Raw genomic sequence first — 19,033 nt, 5'->3', positions numbered from 1 at the left:
CAGCTACCGTGGCTTCGTGTGCTGCCAGTGCTGACCTTAGAAAGGAAAGTGTGGGACATATCTGTGGAGATGTACTATACATAGTGCTGTATTTTCATGCACAGCCTCAGAACCTCTGGCACAGAGCTGGATATAAAAAAAAAAAAGGTACTCAAAATAAAGTACTTAAGAATATCAAGACTAACCTTTTCAAAGGGATCTGATGATCTGATGCAACCATCATTCCTCAGTCACCAGTATGTCCGATTTCTGAAACACCATTAAAAAATAGCAACACATTTTCACACTGCTAGCTACTACTGGTTAACAGAATGATCCCAGCACATAAGCACTTGGTAGCCTAAGAAAATATGGAAACACTTCACATGCAATGTCTCACTGCTGATTCCTTGCTGTTTGTGTCACAATGCTCTTCACACAATAAGTCATCTTCCCTGAAGTGAATCACCTACCAAAAAGATGTACTCTGTACTCCTTGCCCCTTGACATGTTTGTCCTTAAATTTCTGAATGGATCCAGGATTAGAAGTGTAGACATGGCCATGACCATAAAAGAATTAATAACTCAAAAGAAAAGATAGTGCTTGACTTTTGATTTATTTCTTCTTTCTGTTTTCAGTCCTGATCTCCAAGCTCAAAAAGGAGGATGTTTTCCTCTCCTTATGTTACCAAAAACTGAGTTAGTCTTCCTCTGTCCTGTCTTCTTTCTAGTTGAGAAAAGGCATGAGAATTTTGCCATTCTACTTTTTCATGTATAGCTTACCAATCCCTTTACACAAAAATTTTAAGAGCTTCATCTCTTTTCTCAGTCCAAATCAGACCTGAACCCACCATTTCAATATCTCTGAATTGGGGATGAACATATTTGAAAAAGAAAGGAATTAATTCAAGACAAAGATGAGGGCAGGAACCAAGAAATAACTGCTGTTTGCAGCCTCCATGTTGATTTTCTGCACCTGGAACTTTGTACTGACCAATAAACAACACATCAGAAACAATCTGGACACACAGACTGCAAGGTTCATGAAGCACTAAACACTACTAAGAGTTTCAACTCTTGATACCCATTCAGGAAATGCAAGCTGCTGGCAGAAAACAACCAGGTGTTAGTTAATCATTCTTGCACCATACATCAGATGGATTGTTGCACAGCAATATACCTGGACACGTAGGTTTCATAGTTTCAGAAATTTCAAAATAAAGAAATTCATCTTGGGGATGTGCTAGCCATTATCTTTTGGGAAACACTGGTACAAAGTAGCCATTGACCTGAACAGCTGGGAATAAAAACTGTTCCCATCTCTTCAGAAATGCCAATGATTTCTCAATCACCAACGGGACATGCAAGTTCTCTGAACCCTTACCACATGTTTGTCAGGTTTCCCCTCTCTGAGGATAAGAAACTTTCAGGTTTCGAGGAAAAGATGATGTTTGCAAAATGAAGATTGATTAGGTTGCCACTGGTCTTTGTGTGTCTGCTAGCACACAATTATTGTCTTTGAGATACTAAAGGCTTAATACTGTCAGTGTGCATGTTAAAATATGATTTTATGCATGCATATTATGTGACACACTAAGAACCTCTTCTGGAGTCACCATTTTTGGTATACAGTAGAATTATGGATTCTTGCTTTCAGCACAGATTTCTAGGGTATTTTGTAAGTCTCCCTGGAGGATTGGGGCTAAGAAGTCAGACATGTAGCATCAGGAATTAGTTATAGTTGGAAAATCTCTCCCTCTCCGGACAAATCTTGTCTCAGTGATCTTCTTTTGCCATCACAGCCATAGCAACACTACTAGCAAAAGATGAAAGATATCTGACAACTTTGTTTCTCTGGAACCACAGAGCTTTCTACTATAAGGATAACTTTCATGTGGAAGAGACACAGAACTTTTTCCAGGAGTGGGTCCAACACTTTGAAACAAATCCTCATAGGACAGGAGAGCCCTCCAAAACCTCACCACCTTCAAGTCCTTTGCACATCAAGTGATTTCCTTCTTGCCTCCTGCAGTGTAAACATGCAGAACTGCTTGCATATTTGCTTAAGCCTACTCAACTAAGATGTTCCACTACTCCCACCCCTCTTCCTGCTCTTTGCAATGCTTAATCATAACTGGAAAATGTGCCAACATTTATGAACTTTATGATGAGTATAAGAATAAAGAGCAGACAACAGAAATATGTTTTCTTAGCTCAACTGATGGTAGGAATATGGGGAGGGACAGTGGAAAGAAGGGAGGAAAGGAGGCAAACTCTAGGGCACATCAACCCACAAAAAAAAAAAAAATAAAAAATAGACCTGAAGGTCTAGTTTGGTACAAGAGATTTATGCACAGATCAAGCACTTAGAACTGATACAACCATAAAAGCTCAGAAAGAGAAAATGCGACAGTTTACAACAAACCACAGCCCAAAAGCAGAAAAAAGCCTCTTCCACCTTCTACAAAATAAAAAAGAAAAAAATCATCAGTAGGTCTCTGAAAATCAAAGATGAAGAATTAGGGTTTTTACTTCCTTATAATCAGACTGTATTCCACAGGAGCAAGAAGTCCTTGGGTGTTAAGAAAATAGGGCATTTGGCCTAAAACCAGGGGAAATGTAGCAGTGCAGGATTAAATCAGCACCTACTCCTCCTGGCAAAAGAAACACAGATGTCTTCAAAAATTCTGGTGAAATTTTCAACTTCATGGAATATGTCTGAATTTGACTTTTTTTTTTTTCTTTTCTGTTTGTGAAGTGTTTGACAGCCATTTTTACCATTATTTAAAAAAATCCAGACACTGTGCATCTGCAGTCCAGCAGTCCAGTCCCCAACTCGTGACCTGTTTCCCCTGATTACAGCCCTATTCACAATTTCAAAACTATGCTGTGTCTCCTTTTCTTTCATGGATTTACGAAGAGGATCTTCAGAGCATCAACAGAGGTAACCTTTGAGAAAACCCTTTCCCACAGACATGGGAAGCTCTGCTAGCTGTGACAATCCTGGCATGCAGCAGCACTGGTGTCAGGAACCATGAGGAAACTCATCTGGGATGACCACCATTCAGGGTGGTTTTAGTCCTGCCAGACTCACTCAGCATCAGAGTCAGGCTGAAGAACCACACAAGGCTTTCTAGTTTCTGTTCTGTTCTCCCCCCAGTTCTGCACAAATTATGGCCAGTTCAGCATACACTGGGATTCTTTTTATTTTTTTTTCCCCCAGAAATTTACAGTTCTACCTCATAGCATTAAATTTGCCTATCCTTGTCAATGGTTCCCTCCATCAGTGCCAGTGCCAGCAGGAGGGAGGTGCACATCAGCCCTGGGATGTGAGCAGGCTTTAATAGCTGTCAGGACAGGGGGAGCTGCTGGTACAGTCAGGAGCTCCCTGCACTGCACTTTTCCTAAGGAGCTGAGAGCTGGGGTGCTGCAGATAAGAGCTGGGGAAGTGCTGAGTGACTGTGCAGCTGAGAGAGAACAGTTCCTGCCTTATCCTGAAGTGGGAAGTTCAACCAGAATGGATTTTGCTGTTTCAAATTACAGGCTGGTGGCTCCAGGCAAATGAAGAGGGGGTTGCCATCTCCTGAAATAGCAGCAGCAGCAAGAGCAACATGTTCAGATTGGGAGCACTGGGGTGGCATTTAGGAGTGAGTGTTGCTGGCCTCTGAGTGCCAAGGTCACAGCCCATCAAAATGCTGCTCATCACTGCCTGACCCTTCACTCCATCCTCTCCCCACCTTTACCAGGAGCTGGGGGAAAGCATGCAAGGGCCAAGCCCCATTGCATGAAGAGCCAAGTCAAATCTTGCAGTCAGAAGCCCTTCCCTCCTAGCAGCTCCCCCTTTTCTCACTGAATCCAAAGCCTTTGGCTACATGTGAGCTTAAATATTTTGTTGCACCCTCATCACTTACAAGAATGTAACAACTGACCCTAACGCTTTAATCCTCCCATTGTCTTTAAAAGCTTTTTATATCGTCACCAATAAAAATTGCCTGTCTCAAGGGTTTTCCTGCTTCTCTGGCTGGGTTACAGCAGCGGGGTGGAGGTAGAGGAAGGGGGGTACAGGGAAGGGAAGAGGGCTGGATCATTGCCAGGCTTTAAAAGGCTGCTTAAGCATTTTTCTGTGGCTTGCAGCGTTTTACTCAGCAAAGTCTCCCAAGCCACAGAATATGCCTCTACTTGTATAACATTACAAAGTCAAGATGATTAGAGTGTAAGCCTCAGCCCTCTGGAAGCTGCCCTTTTGTCTCTGAGGTGTAGCGATACATTATTTGTCCTTGTCTAGTTCTTATCTTATTAATGCACTGCATTATTTCTGCTCTCCCTCCCGTCCCTGCTCCTGCACACACACCTCCCTCTCCTGTGCTTCAATTAAGGGAACAATCGTGTGTCTCTAACCCTTTTCAAAGCTCTGACCTGTGACTCTGCATGTGTGTGTGTGCACTGCACATGTGTGTTGGAGTGAAGCCTTCCTCCTCATCACCCTGCCTTCCCTGAGCAGCTCAGCACACTGCCACCCCCAGCAGCCAAGGTCTGTGCCCCACTGGGCTGTGTGTTGTTAGCTCAGGGCTCAAACCCTGCCCCTTTGCAGTGCTCAGACCCACAAATCCTCATCACTACATTTAATTTGCTTTTTTTCATCTTCTCGCCTCCTTCTCACAACATGTCATTATCCTACTGTCCCAGGAATTACCTGCATCCTGCAGTATGTTCTAACATGGAAGGAGGGATCCCCTCTTGTGCCTGGGGCTACTGGAAAGCACAATGGAGAACCAGGTTAATGGGGGTGGCTTACGACCTCTGTATGTTTGCAAATACCTGGAAAAAGGATGCTTTATCAGCCTAGGAGCCACTGAAATGGGCCAGGAATACTCCACAAGATGTTGAGCTAGGGCAATGGCTCCAGTTGAACTGAAATCTCCACAGCTTCAGAGAAATTAATCGCTATGGATAAAAGAAATTCCGGAATGTAAGTAAGGGAGAAAATTCACTTTGGAGTTAAAGCAAAAGGTGGAGTGAGGGGATCCAAACTCCGTTTTTAGCTCTCCCAATGGCTTTTTTTTTATCTTTGTGAGCATCATGTCCTCCCAAGTATGAAGTTGAGCAATATCCAACACGTAGCTCTCTGGTTTGTGCTTACTCCCCATCTATCTATAGAACATCTTAACCCTGCTTTTCGCTTCAGCCATAAACCCCTTGAGGCCTGGTCTGTCTTTTTTCCTCTAGCATTTCTCAGGCATCTGGGACACAATGGTCCATGGCTGAGCACCCTCTGGGCACTCTACAAATTCAAACCAGCCACTGCAATGAATAGCACTCCAGCAAAACAACAGGGGCTAGGATCTAAATTTTCCTCATCATGCTGCAGGTCCTGGCCACTAAACTGGAAAAGAAATGGTTGAGCCTGTCTGCTGGTGGGCAGTGATGTAGGGATGTCAGTGGAGACTGCTGACAAGGTGAAATGCTCCAGCATCACTTACTAGAAGTGCTGGGAGTCAGAGCACTCAGGGACTACAAAGAAACAGTAGATCACGCTGCTGTCCACACTGCAGCCCCTCCCAGATGCTTCCTCTGATCTTTAGCGGTGGCATCTCTATTACTTGAGTCCCAGAATTTCCAGGGCTCAGTGTGGGGCCTGCAAAAAAGGCTTTGATTGGTATCATTAACATTTCTGAGGAAGTGCTGCCGCTTCCTGGCAATACACCCCACAGAGCACCTCAGCAGGGAGAGAAAAGGGGACAGGACAGCGTTTCATTCCACAGACGTGCAATAGGGGACAGAGTGTTCTGCTTGTGGCAGAACAGCTTTAAAATGCACGGTAGAAACATGTTTCAGAGCGAGAAATTGAAAAAATTTGTCGCTCAATGAAAAAACAAAATCCAATCAGATTAAGCCAAAGGAATCAGTCCCACAAAGTGCTTTCCTTGGGCTGTTCAGTGCTCTCTCTGTAGTAACAGAGCACCATTGGCAGGGATCTCCCCACAATCTCTCTCTTCCTCTTCCAGGAACTATTACCCCCTTCCTGATTTCATTAGAAATTATAGTCTGCATTTTGTTCTGACTGGGGAGAAGGGAGAAGAGGAAGAAGAATTTTACCCAGTAAGCAAAAGAATTTTTTTTCTCTTTTTTTCCCTTCACTTCTATAGAAGTTAACCCTCGAGGTTTTTCCTCACATGAGCAATGGTTACAGACGTGTCTAGGAGCTCCAAACAAGCACAGAAATTCACTCACTCAAAATCTCAGAGTCTGCTCTTTTTTACTGCTCCTTTTCCTATAAGACCTTTAGAACTGGTTTTAATAGTACATGAGTGTCACCAAAACTTAACCAAAATAAGGAGGAAAAGCTTTACCCAAGTTCTAGCCCTTGGCTTTAGTGGATGACCAGTTTCTCATATTCCCAATTTGCCCAGAGACCAAAGGCTGTGCAATGCAGCAATCAGTTATGTTCAGTATTTTGAATACTTCACAAAGGAAAATAGTGCAGAGAAGAAGACAAGAGAGAAAAAAAAAAACAAAAAACGCCTGAAACAGATCTTCAGTATCAACTTGAAGAAAAGGAGAATTTTTCCTTTTCTTCCATAAAATCCCTGCAAAGTGCAATGCTAATTTTAATACCATTTTCATGTTTGTTGAGAGTCCACAAAACCCAGACTAAGTCTAGATGCTCACATCTAGTTTTAAAGGGAATTAATACTTTCAGACAGGTAATTAATGCTGCATTTACTATCGTATTTTGCATATAGTTAAATGTTTAGCAGAGTAGAGTATGTTCAATTTAATTTTTTTCTTTTACCATTCATGAAAAAATGTAACTTGTGAAATTTAATTGTATGATTTTTGAACATATAGCACTTGGGAGCAAAAATATTGCTAACTTAATCTTAAGTACTAACTTAATCTACAGCACTTGCCACGGGTAGATCTCAGAGTGCTTTAAAAGGAGGTGAGGAACAGGGTTGTGATGTCCCAGACAGGGAAACTGAGGTCAGAAGAAGCACATGCAGGCTTTAGTAGAGTTAGGTGTGGAATAATTATTTTTGAGGACCAGGTCTCTGTGTTGCTTGTGACCTTATACACTGTGACTGTCCCCAGCAACTTCACAATGAAAAGCAATTTCTCGCCTGCAAGTCCCATTACAATTTCAAGCATTTCCTTACTTCTCTAGTGAGAGAAGCTCTGAAATTTCAGCTACACATCTTGACCTATAAAGCCTCTTGTAGCGGCCTCCACAGCTTATATGCCTGAAAGCAAATTGAATCATCATGGCTTAATACAATTACTAGTTTCTCTGCTGAATGTTTATGTGCATTAATTCTTGTTTCATACAAAACCTGAGCATAGGGAAGAAGGATTGAAGCTGCATGACAGCAAAAATAGCCCAATGGTTGGGCACAAAAGGGGATACTGAGGCCTGTGCCTTTACCTTACAGGTCTAAATATTTGTCCAGACACTGTGTACTGTGGTATCCAAACTGAAGGCAGGTGACTCAGACCTAGAAACAGTTTGTTTGCAAAAAGAAACACAGCCACACAGATGTATGATGCAAACACGGGCTGATAACATCATCTTTTTTTTTTGTTTGCCCAAGGTAAAAAGTCCTTGAACTTTTTCATAGAAGCAAAGAAACAAACACATAAACTAGTTTTGCAGAAAACACCACAGAAGTCCACTGGACCCAAAGCTTTTGCACCAAGCATTCAAACCTGTCATCAACACCAATCCTCCCAAAGACACTGTGTGTGTGTGTGTGTGTGTGTGTGTGTGTATTTGGTTGCTCAGACAATAAAGGACAGATTTCCTGGCACCGACAAAGAGGGGCAATGCTGAGCTATGCTAATCGGCATCATCTGGTGAGCCTACCCTGCCCAGCCATTTGAATGCAGTCCCAGTGGATTTGCCGAGTGCTGTCCTCTGTGTGGGACAGCCTGGTTTCAAACTGGTCGCCTTGCTGCAGCCCAGATTCTGGTTGGCAGCCAGTTGCAGACCTTGCCAAGAATTCTCTCTTCCTTCAGTGCATTTTTCCCTAGCTCTAAAATGAAAAATCTCAGAAGGGGAGGGAGGGGGTTTATTTGCAGCAAGGCTAAACAAAATGATTCAGGTCCTTTGCTAACTGCACTTCAGCTGCAGGGTAGGGCTGCAGCTTGCCGTTTGCAGTGCTAGAAGCATCCCAAACTATTCTGTAGCCTCTGAGGCAGGTGTAGAAAGTGGTTCTTGTCTGTTTCACAGGCAGCAGGGGAAGCCACAACCTCCTGCTAGCTGTAAAACACATCTTTCCTGTGTTAAAGATTGCCCTGGCTTCTCAGTGCACGAGTGGCACTTACTCAGCTGCAAAACACCCTTATGCTCACCAGAGAGACCAGTAATGAAGCACAAGGCCTTAATTAACCACTTGTCGGATGTTAGAGTTAATTCCCTCACAAGGCAGTTATGGGAAACCCAGAACTTCTGGGATCAGAAAACAAAAATTAGTTCTTCTTCACCAGAGGGAGGGTCTTGTTTTACCAGCCTGGCCTGTTGACATCTGTTTGAGAAAAATCTCCAGCTTCTGGGAAGGCTAGAACGGAGGGTATTTGTAGGAGAGTTTGGCTTCCCTCTCAAGCTCCCTTGAGAACAGGAGTGCAGCATGTGCCATGGGGGCTCATCACAGCATGTTGGAGAGGAGCTGTGGGGGCTCATGGATGGCATCTGTTCCCTCCTTTTCCTCCTTTGTGCTCCTTCCTCCTTGCTCTAAGCAGATTTTGCATCTCCATTCCCTCCCATTTTCCTGCTGGAAGCTGTTGGCTTATGCTCAGGGAGAAGCTCTCTGGGGGAAGGATAGCTGCCCAGCTCCACAGGAGAGCACTGAGCTCCATGCTGATCTAAATCTAAATGTTCTCATGCATCTGGGAGACAAAGAAAGCAGCAATCCAAGGCTGCACTAATACCACACCTAAAAGTTGTCCTTAAAAGTTTCTGCCTTGTCAGCAGTAGACAGCAAGGACTGGGCTGCAGACATGTGCTTACATCCCCCTTCCTCGCCGTGCTCCTGCAGATGCATGGATAAACTGTGCAGGAACATGGCAAGGCTGATGACATTTCACTGTACTGTGAGCACGTATTCATCATTTCTCCAGTCACAAAGGTTATGTGGGCAGCTACACAGGAGGACCTTGTGTAACTACAGACAGTGCTGGGATTTATCAATCCTCACACACACACACACACACACACACACACACACTCCACCCTTCCCCCAGAGTGTGATGGCAGAGTCCGGCTGGAAGATAATGCCCCTTTGTTCTGGGGTCAGAAAAGTAATAGGATGAGGTGATCAAAAGGTAAGATTTCTTGGACTGACCTCTTCTGGAGGAAATCCCCTCTTCTGGTCAGCTGAAGGGCTAGGAGGGGATGCATCTAGGGCAGTAGGCTGACAGTATTGTCAGTGATAAGAGGGAGAAGATCTCCCAGACTAGTCTGGGATAAAGGCAGGTGGGAACACAGCAGCACTAAAAGCCCTCTTTGCCTCCTCTGAGTGTGGTGCTCAGGTTTGCCAAAGCTACATCACCCCATCCTTTCCCACCCCAGGGGTTCTGCAGGTACCATTCTGTTGTGGCACATGGTGAATCAAACTGGATGAGGCAGTGAGGGAGCCACTGCACCACCAACAGGGATGAGTAAGGACTTTGGAGTGTTGTAATCTTCAGTCCTGGGTTAACCTAAAAGTCTGGAAATAGCCTTCAGATTTCCACAGCTGCCTTGAAGATCCAGGTCATGTTCATAAGTACTAGAACATCTCCCAGCTACAGCACAGAGCCAAGCCAGGCCAGGCCAGGCCAGCTTTGAAACAAATGAGCCACCGAGACAGAAGTTCCCCACTTGACCCTGGAGAGAAACTCTTCTTAGCCATCAATGGAAAACTCCTGGCTTGCCTTTCACCTGAATCTCAGAAATCAATGAGAATTGCAGCAGAACTGGGTGTATCCCTTTGTTTTCCTTTTTTAGCTTGTGTCATTGGATAATGCCAACTTTTCTCTCAGAGGAGGGAACCCTTCAAATTAAAATGAAAGATGCAAATCTCCTAGTGATGGGTGCCAAGCCCTCCTTTCCAGAACCCTTCCAAGGGGTGACACGAGGAGGAAAGTGAATGAGAAGCAGATGGCAGGAGATACACCCCAGAGGAACGATGGATATTTCTGCTGTGACCCACCAGGGAAAGGTTTGAAAGTGCTGACACTTTTATGGCATTCTCTTTTATTGTGCAGAGCATTTTTTTCTGGTTAGTTATATTTTGGCTTCTCTGGGCAACATATTTCTAAAGGGCAAGAGACATGTACCCTATGTGCCCATCTGCAGCAGCAGAGGCACAGAGAGATGGCAAAAACTAAGATGGACATTACCTGGCCTAAATTTCTCTCAACAGAGAAAATATCAGTCTTATGTTAGAAGAATCACCAAAATGAAGGCCCAAGGCTCTCCATTTTCCCAGCACAGGCATGTCTATGATAAAAGACTGGTATGCCCACCTGCTGTCTATTGTCTTGCTCCTCTAATAAGATGTTCTTTTTGAACACTGGCAGATGATCCTTTCCTCATCTGATGTGGAATTTGCCTCAGTTTCCTCACTGATGGATTATGTGACTTTTCATGAACCAAAAGTCACTTCCTACACTTCTGCAAAAGACTCCTAAGACTCCAACTTCTTTGTTATCTCTTTTCTCAGCCCACTACGAGGACATCCTAAGCCACTTACCTGAAGATATCCAACAAGTGGCTGTCCTCTTCTTCAAACTGTCACAAGGAAAAAAAACCCACAACTCAAACCTACACATACCTTTGGCCTCTCTTGCCTTAATCTCTTCCAGAAGCCCTTGGATTGTTTAGGTTTGGGATGACTGTAAAGCAGGATGGGGGGATACTGTCTACCTGAAGCCACAATTTCAACTGAAACCTGACATAATATTCAGATATCATAGGTGCAAAACTGAGAAGAGAGATGTACACAAAAAGCTCTCCAGCTTAGGGTGCAGAGCACCTGGGAGCACTGCATGGCAGTGGAGAGGTCAGGACGGAGGAAGAGTTTTGCCATTTACCTCACAGCCAGCATCTTTGCTAATTCATCAAAATAGCCAGATGAAAGCCTAAGGGACTAACCTCACTGTGCATGGAGATTTAACAGCTCTCTGAAGAGGATGAAATAAACAACTGCTGCCTTTCAAAGCTGTTCTGGTTTTTCTCCTTACAGAGATGATAAGGCTTCCAGGATACCAAAAGAGATACTCACCTCCCTGTTTCTTTTAAACACAAAGAGTTTCCCACAATAAAGGCATCTGGATAAAGGGTTTAAGGACAGTCTGACTTTCTAACCATCCTTTTTGCCCACAGGATATTTTGGCTTTGCTGCCTACTCACTCATATAGGATCCTGAATGTAACCCATCAGGTGAATGTGGAGATGCTAGCAAAGAACTCAATCCAGTTCTCATCAGTAGCTAGTACACTCTAGCAATATGGACATGCTACCAGTCTCCTCTGGTGCTGTGGAGGAGTCAAATTCTCTGGGAAAGACCCTTCAGGGTGCCTGTTGTTGCAGGCAACACCACATTGAGAAACTGTTGATCTGGGTGTGCATCACATGCTCAGGAGACAAACTCACAAAGGGCCAGGCATAGAGCAAGCGTGTCAGGAATGTGTGTCTACCAAGAGCATTGAACCATCTGCTTTTCTCAGTACTCAACTGATGAGCTGTCACCAGTGGTTTAGAGCAGTATTTTAACCAAGTTGTGCAAAAGAGAAGAAGAAGAAGAAAAAGCCAACAAAGTTTTCCCCACTGCCCAATTGCAAAACATTTCCACTCTTGGGTTCCAACTGCTGAATACAGACATCAGGTTTCTATGGTTTTAAAACTAAAGTGACTCTGGAAGGAAGCAGAGCTGATTGCAGAGGCTTCATTCACATGGGTAGATGATGGCACCTGATAGACTTAACTGAGATCTTCTCCAACCTGCAGTTCATGTACCTTTTCTCTGACATCATTGAAGGCACCTTCAAGTCTGGGGCTTGTCCCTTCCTACCCTGGTGACCCAGAGGCTTTCTGGCATGACAGTCTTGTCACCAGTGATAGGCACCTTGATAATTCCCTTCACTGCTGGGGGATCCTTGCCTTGTTCAAGGCCTTCCCAAGATCTATCAGAAAAACACACTGGTATCTTTTGAAGGGAACCATAATAAATAAGATCTGTAAATAATCTTGAGGGCAGAAGTGTGACTTCCAGTCAGTTACAGCGGGTCAACCAGTTATATTTTCTATTATTAACTTTGACAAAGAACATAACCATGAACACGTCACTTTTTTGTTGGCATCCAGTGTATGGGGTTTAGTGCTCTCTGATGAAGAACAATGTGAACTTTGAAAAAAGATATAGCTACAGCAAAACAAGCCTGTGGGATACGGATTTGACCTTTTCAATCTCGCCACTATTCCTTTCCAGAGGAGCAAAGTTACTGCCCTATTTAAACATGAAATCCAGCCCCCAAAAACAAAGTAGGATAGAGCAAACGTTGAAATTACACAACATAAAAAATATGGAGTTATACAGCAACCAGGATGAGAACATGGAGAAAAAGGTGCCAGAGGATATGTATCTCTACTCCACTAAATATAGTTTATTTGAAAGTATTTTACGTTTAATTAAAGTAAAGCAGACAGGATATAAGCATTATAAACTTTCCCCTAAAAGTATGCATTGCTGGCATTCCACTTACTTAAATTATTGCTTTTTCAAGTGTTGATTAATCCTTGCCCCTCTTAGTTAAGAGGAGAAATGGTATATTGGAGGTTTTACTTCCCAGGCCAAAGTGAAATGATGCTTCTGCAGGACAAACTCAGTCTTTCACTGCTTGTTTTTTTTGCCTTTGAGACTCTATCTTTGTATTTCTGGCACATGACTACATTTTTTTCATGGACAATATCTCTTGCTTGAGATCTCTTCTGACAAGTCACATTTTCTATGAGATACATGATTAAAGACACTTTACAAGAGATTTCACATTTTACTACAGAAAGTTAATTACCACTTATTTGTCTCCAATGGACTGTAGGGAAGAAAAATTCACTTAAAGAGGAATTTGTGATTTGGGATTAAAAATGAACAAGTCAACAAGCAGAAAAGATAAAATAGTGAGAAATATGAGGGGGTTTTTTTTCATTAGGAAATGGCATTTTATCAAAAGAGACATGCTTTGCTGGAATATGTTTTCAGAGAGAGTAAATAATTCTGAAATCAGACTTTCATTTGGACTTCATTGGAGCATTTCATGGAGCTAGTAATTTATGTGAACTACTTTTTTTTTTACAAGCTAAAGGATTTAAATAGTACTAACACGAATTTTTGAACCCTTTTTATGTCTTTATATAGAATGCGTAGTATTATGGTTGAACTATACCAAAACAGAAGATTCCCACATAGTTACTTTGGTGTTTCAGAAGTCCAGAAATTCAGAAGTTGCATCCTACAAATCATCTGAGTTTTTAATCATTTGCATCAATCTAAAATATTAGATTTAAATCCTCTCTGGAATTCTTACAGGATGAGAATTCTTGACAACTTTACCTGCGAAGTTCAATATTGATTCTAAAGCTGGACCCAACTAAAACTTCTGCTCCAGACCCCAGTTTGCTACTTTTGCTCCATCATAGCATCCAGTGGCATTGTGGAAAGCCCTTCAGCTGTGTTCTTCACAGAAAGAAAAACTTGCCCCAGTGATAAGTTTTTTCTCCTATAGGTTGATATTTTGAGCTCCTTTTTCTCTCTACCATCCTAGCAAAAGGTATTGAGGGTGAATTCTCCTGCTGGCACAGTCACTGAGTCTTGGGTTCAGACATCGTGTGCAGGCTGCAGGTATGGGCACAGGCTGAGGAAGAGAGGCACGGGAGTTATGGCAGGGAAAAGAGAGAGGTTGGACCCTCTTGCCTGCAGAACTGAGACATGTTTTGTGAGGTTAAAGGGACTGGGGCACCACAGTCAAATTCCTTTTTCTCATTCTTTGTAAGTCACACTCCCGGCCTACAAGCCAGCGATTATCAAGATCAATCAAAGGCAATGGCAGAAATATACATACTAACTGCTGTTCCTCTGTGTAGTCATGGCAGGTTTTAATTTGGCCATTTGAAGAATCTTTGAGCCACCAGAATGAGTTATACTGGTGAGCTCTGAGTGAAAAATAATTTTTAAAAAATCCTTTTCCCTGTCTCCTTTACTGCCTGTAGGGCAGGTGCAAACTGACAGCTCCATGACTATAAATTGCTGCTGGAGCCATTGAAGCCTTCTCTTCAAACCAGATGCTCCTCTTTTCTGCATGAGTAGCAGAACACATGCCCTGACCGTCTCCATCTATTTTTAAAGTATGGATTTCTTCATCTCTTGTTTATAGCTTTATGTGCTCAAAAGAAAAAAAAAAATAAAAAAGCAGAATTAACTTAAAAGAGGAAAAAATGTCTGTGAGTCAACATGCATCCTCTGGAGGCACTGGAGAGATCTGGAGAGTTAAAAAAATATATCTGCATTGTTGCATGAAACCACAAAGCCTAATTAAAGAGTTAAAATTTAAAAAAAAAAAAAACCTAAAAAGGTTTTTGAGTTAAAAGTAAAGAAGAATGTTAACAGAAAAGAATCTACCCAAGTAAAATGTTTCAGGCCATTATCCTGCAGCTGCAGTTTTCCCAACAACAATCATATCACGTGTTCGTCAGCTATGAGGGAGCTCAGTCCTTGCCAGGTCACCCAAGGATAACAGCCTGAGTCTCTGGACTCCATTTTAAGAAACCATTTTACACGCACCATCCTTTCCACCGCAGACTCATTCCTCCGGCTTGCCTGTGAAGACGCCCCAAGTTTTGCATCTGTAAGGAAGCAAATGAAAACCAGAGGAAGCCCCCATTGATGGCATGTCACGAATCTGGGAGCTCTGATACAAACAGCAGCTCCCCAATGAAAGAATGACAAAAATATGGTTGTCAGAGCTGGAGAACTTCCTGTTGCTTTTTAGCTCCACCGCTGAAGAGAGAGGAAATATGTGACACTGCAATATAATTATTCTTTTTCCACTGTCAGGGACCCAGGACAACCACATTACTCATGTGGAGCCATGAACAAGCTGCACAGGTCCTCCCAAACAAGTGGTAATAAAACTTTGCTCCTGATGGTGCCATCTCCAGAGTTGATGACACATCTTTGTTTGCTTTCATTCAGATTTATGTGGGTTTCCTAGGCCTCCCTTCCCTTTCTTTGATGTTGATCACAGACAAAATGATGTCACTCTTGGCCAGAAGTTGGCACCAGGCACAAGTGTAACAGCAAATGAATTTTATCAGTAATTCATGACACGCTGGCAGTGGATGGCTGGCCCTGGGAATCTCTTTGCCCAGGCCTGTGGCCAGGCTGGAGACAGCAAGAACTTACTTTGCCCAGCGCAGAGGTACTTCATTCACATCTCTTTCCTATTCTGTCCCGTGTTGCCACCTGTCTTCCTGATCAATCCTGTATAGCCCTGAGCCCCTTATGTAAGAGGAACCCTTTACATACCCAGTGCTCCACAACACCAGGTACCTGAACCCCTGCTGGCCTGACTGCCCTGATAGGATAGACAAAATAGATTATTTTAGAATTTGACAAAATGTGGAAATACTTTGTATTTTCAGATCAATCAAGTGCAAGTCTCAGTATACAACTGCTCTCCTCCATCAGATTCTGTATTAACGCTCATTGTTTCAATATTTATTAAAACAGCTATTATAGTAACTAATATACCCCTTTTGAAAAACTCTGAGCTTCATTCTACCATTGGTATAGAAAATATCTCAGCATTACTGTACCACAAAAGAACTTCAATTTTTTATTACTTCTTCACCCAGCTTTGATTGCCTGGGCATTTTCCCAGAAATTTGCAATTTAAAAATAAAAAGGAACAGTACTGGGTGCTTCCTTGTCCCACTGGGGTGCCCAGCTGCTCAGTGGGGTGGTCCCAAGGCTGTGTGTGTGCAGCAATGCACACATTCTGCAGGCAGAGGGTCCCCCCACCTCCTGCAGTCACTGCAGCAGGTCTCAGTCAGGACCAAACAGCTCAGTTCTGCTTTAGGCCTGAGTCTTAGCTGCTTCAGCTCACTGGATGGGATCCAAGTGCTTGTCACGCTGCCACAGCTCTGCTGGGGAAGTTGCATGTCTTTCCCTGTGCCAGCTTTATCTCAAAGCTTTTTTTCTGTATATAGTTCAGTGATTTAAGTAGATGACGTGGAGGCACAGGAGTTGGAGTCCTTGCATGCTGTGTGTGGCACCAGTGGAGAGTGTGAAGGAAGTGAGTTATCCACCCACACACAATCAACACAAGGATTTGATTTCACTGGAGTCTTTTTCTCTTTTATTTGCCATCATAATTAAACATTTTTGCACTACCTTGATCTCCAAGTCCCTCTATCTCCTTCTCTGTGTGTGTCCATGTGGCTGGGTCCCTTGTATGTTTATTCTGCTGCAAAGTGCAGTGATTCCTGGGCAGGATGTCCAAAGATAAATCTGGCTTGTGGCAAGAGTTAAAAAGATTACAGTAAGGCCTTGTTTACAAAAGAGAAGGATCAGCTGCTGTTCTTGGAGTTTGTTTAAAAATTCTTTTTTTAACCATCCTTCTTTGTGTTTAGGTTTGTTTCCCTTGTTAAATAAATAAACCGTAAGGTCTCCATTGATCACCTCCATCCTGTGCGTGTGCCCGAGGAGAGAGGAAAGTGAGAGGATTTCGTGCCTTTCTGGAGAGGCCAGAAAATTTCTAGGAAAACTTTGTTAAGCATCAGGGAGTGGCAGAGTTAAATGCAGCCCAAAGCCAACCAGCAAGCTGGAACAGGTTAGAGAGGGGTCACTTATGATAAGCCATATACTTGTGAACATATTCACACATAAATATTTCATCTTTCTGCCTTGCCTTCTTCCACGAGGTGGCCTGAGCAGTGACAGCTACTGATCTGACCTGCCTGTGGAGCCGTCTGCCTTCTTCCCACAACAGGAACCCCAGGACTGAACAACCAGAACAGCAGCAAGGTCTATGGTAGATAAAACAGCCTGACCAAACTCGAGGGTTTTTCCAGCCTTTTCAGCCTTTTTACCATACAAGCCTGATGAAGAGAAAGCAGGGATGAAGAGGAAGCTAATGCTGACCTCTGTTGACAAATCAATGGAAGAAAAATTCAAAGACAATTTCTGGCTCAATCAATCCTTATATCACTTCCCAATGTGACTTTCCTACATGTTTGTCTTCCCCTAGGTTCACACTTTGTAGGGGCCAACAGCAATGCCTGGTGTTTCTTCAGCTCACAGAGTGCTCAGCAGTGTTGTCTCCGCAGGCGCACGAGCACAGCTCTCCCCTTACTGTCCTGGCTCTATGGTGAAGACAGACTCATGCTCTGGGGTTCAGTACACTTCTTTGGGGACACTTGGAAATACAGCACAAAGGACCATATGTCCCTTCCCAATGGTGGAAACCATTTTCTTATACAAAGAAACCGTTCAGGAAGATAGACCTGTGATTTTACATAAATGAGAATAAACTTAACTTCAGGGCAACCCTGTTTAGGGGATAAAAGCAGTGCTTTGCTTAGATTGAGTTTCCTTAATATAAATATTATTTTTCCTTAAATAAAATAAAAGCAAGGTATGAGGGAGTAGGTGAATAGAATTCACTTTAGGAGCACAGCATGAATGCTTTTGAAGGTGAAGTAGGTGTTGTTTTTCAAGAAAGCAGTGATGCGTTTCAGGACCTTGAAGGCTGGTTCGTTGTTAGAGCCATAATTAACTGCAGAGAGCTGAATGCATTCATCAGTGTAGATGACCTCTTTACCAATGCTTACCAGGAAATAATAAGCAACAGGGTGTAGGTCTTAAATGAAACAGAACATGCCAGGATTGAAATTCCTCTATGGAACGAGAGCTCCACCTTCAAAGCTGGACTTCATTCTGCAGTGTCTCTTCCCTAAAAAAAGAGCATTGCAAAATAGAGACCAACCTACCTGGTCTGAACTTGCACTTACTACTACATTTTTTTCAAGCTAACAAAAACATCTGACAAGACTGGGAAGTCTTCTGTAGAATAATCTGGTCACATAATAAGACAAGATCTTTAAGGGTAATAGTTTAAATCACGAGAGTTAATGTGCTATGGTCAAGACCTTTAAGTCTAACTTAATAATTTGTTTGATCAATTATTCAGTCATTCAGAGCCTGTAATAGTAATAGACATTTAAAATTTATACAGATAATTGTAGTAGTTTCAAGCTGAGAAATAGAAGAATGTCCAAATATATTGTTGTCCATTCCTCCTGTAACCTATAGACAATTTTTTTATAATGTCCTTGTAGTGGCAAAGTGGTCAAAGCAAGACATACCTAAAGTCCTACTTTAAAGTCATGGCACTTCAGACCAAATTTTGCAATAGCAGAAAAGAAATTTTCCCAAAAAGCCTTATTCCCATTTTCCATGCTGCCAGACCTGAATCTTTGCAGAGGCTTTAAAAGGACTGAAGCAATATTTACCTCATGCCAGCCCTTCACCTGGGGTTAACAACAATGCCTAGATTTCCTCACTCAGTGCTAGAATGAACAATTAGTTCCCTACTTGTGATCCACTTTCAAAATATTGCCAACAATTTTTTTCACAACTACTCATGATGGCCATTAGAAATATGGCAGCCCAAGTTTTTTAGCTCCTGTCCACCCTTTTTCTCCATGGTTTAGGACAAGCGTGGCAGGGAGGCAGGGTTGCTCAGAGCACTTTCTAGTCTATCTCTAATGGCACCATAATGAAGCTGACAGAACCGTTAGGATTAGTTTAGCAGAGGAATTAAGCATCTGGACAAAAATTGGATATGATGGATTTTCCCCATTAGGGTTTTTGGTCTGAGCCCAAGATAAATGATTATCGGTGTAATTACAGGGTGATTATGCTAAGTTAATTAATGGCATGTAGCTTTATTTACAGCATATTCTCTTTCCCCTAAGATTCAGAGAGTGCCTTCCCTTCCCAGCCCTCCCCTCCTTTAG

This window comes from Cyanistes caeruleus, chromosome 7 (assembly GCF_971803275.1).
Source record: "Cyanistes caeruleus chromosome 7, bCyaCae1.hap1.1, whole genome shotgun sequence".
Taxonomy (NCBI): Eukaryota; Metazoa; Chordata; class Aves; order Passeriformes; family Paridae; genus Cyanistes; species Cyanistes caeruleus.
Note: the sequence above shows the minus strand (reverse complement) of the source record.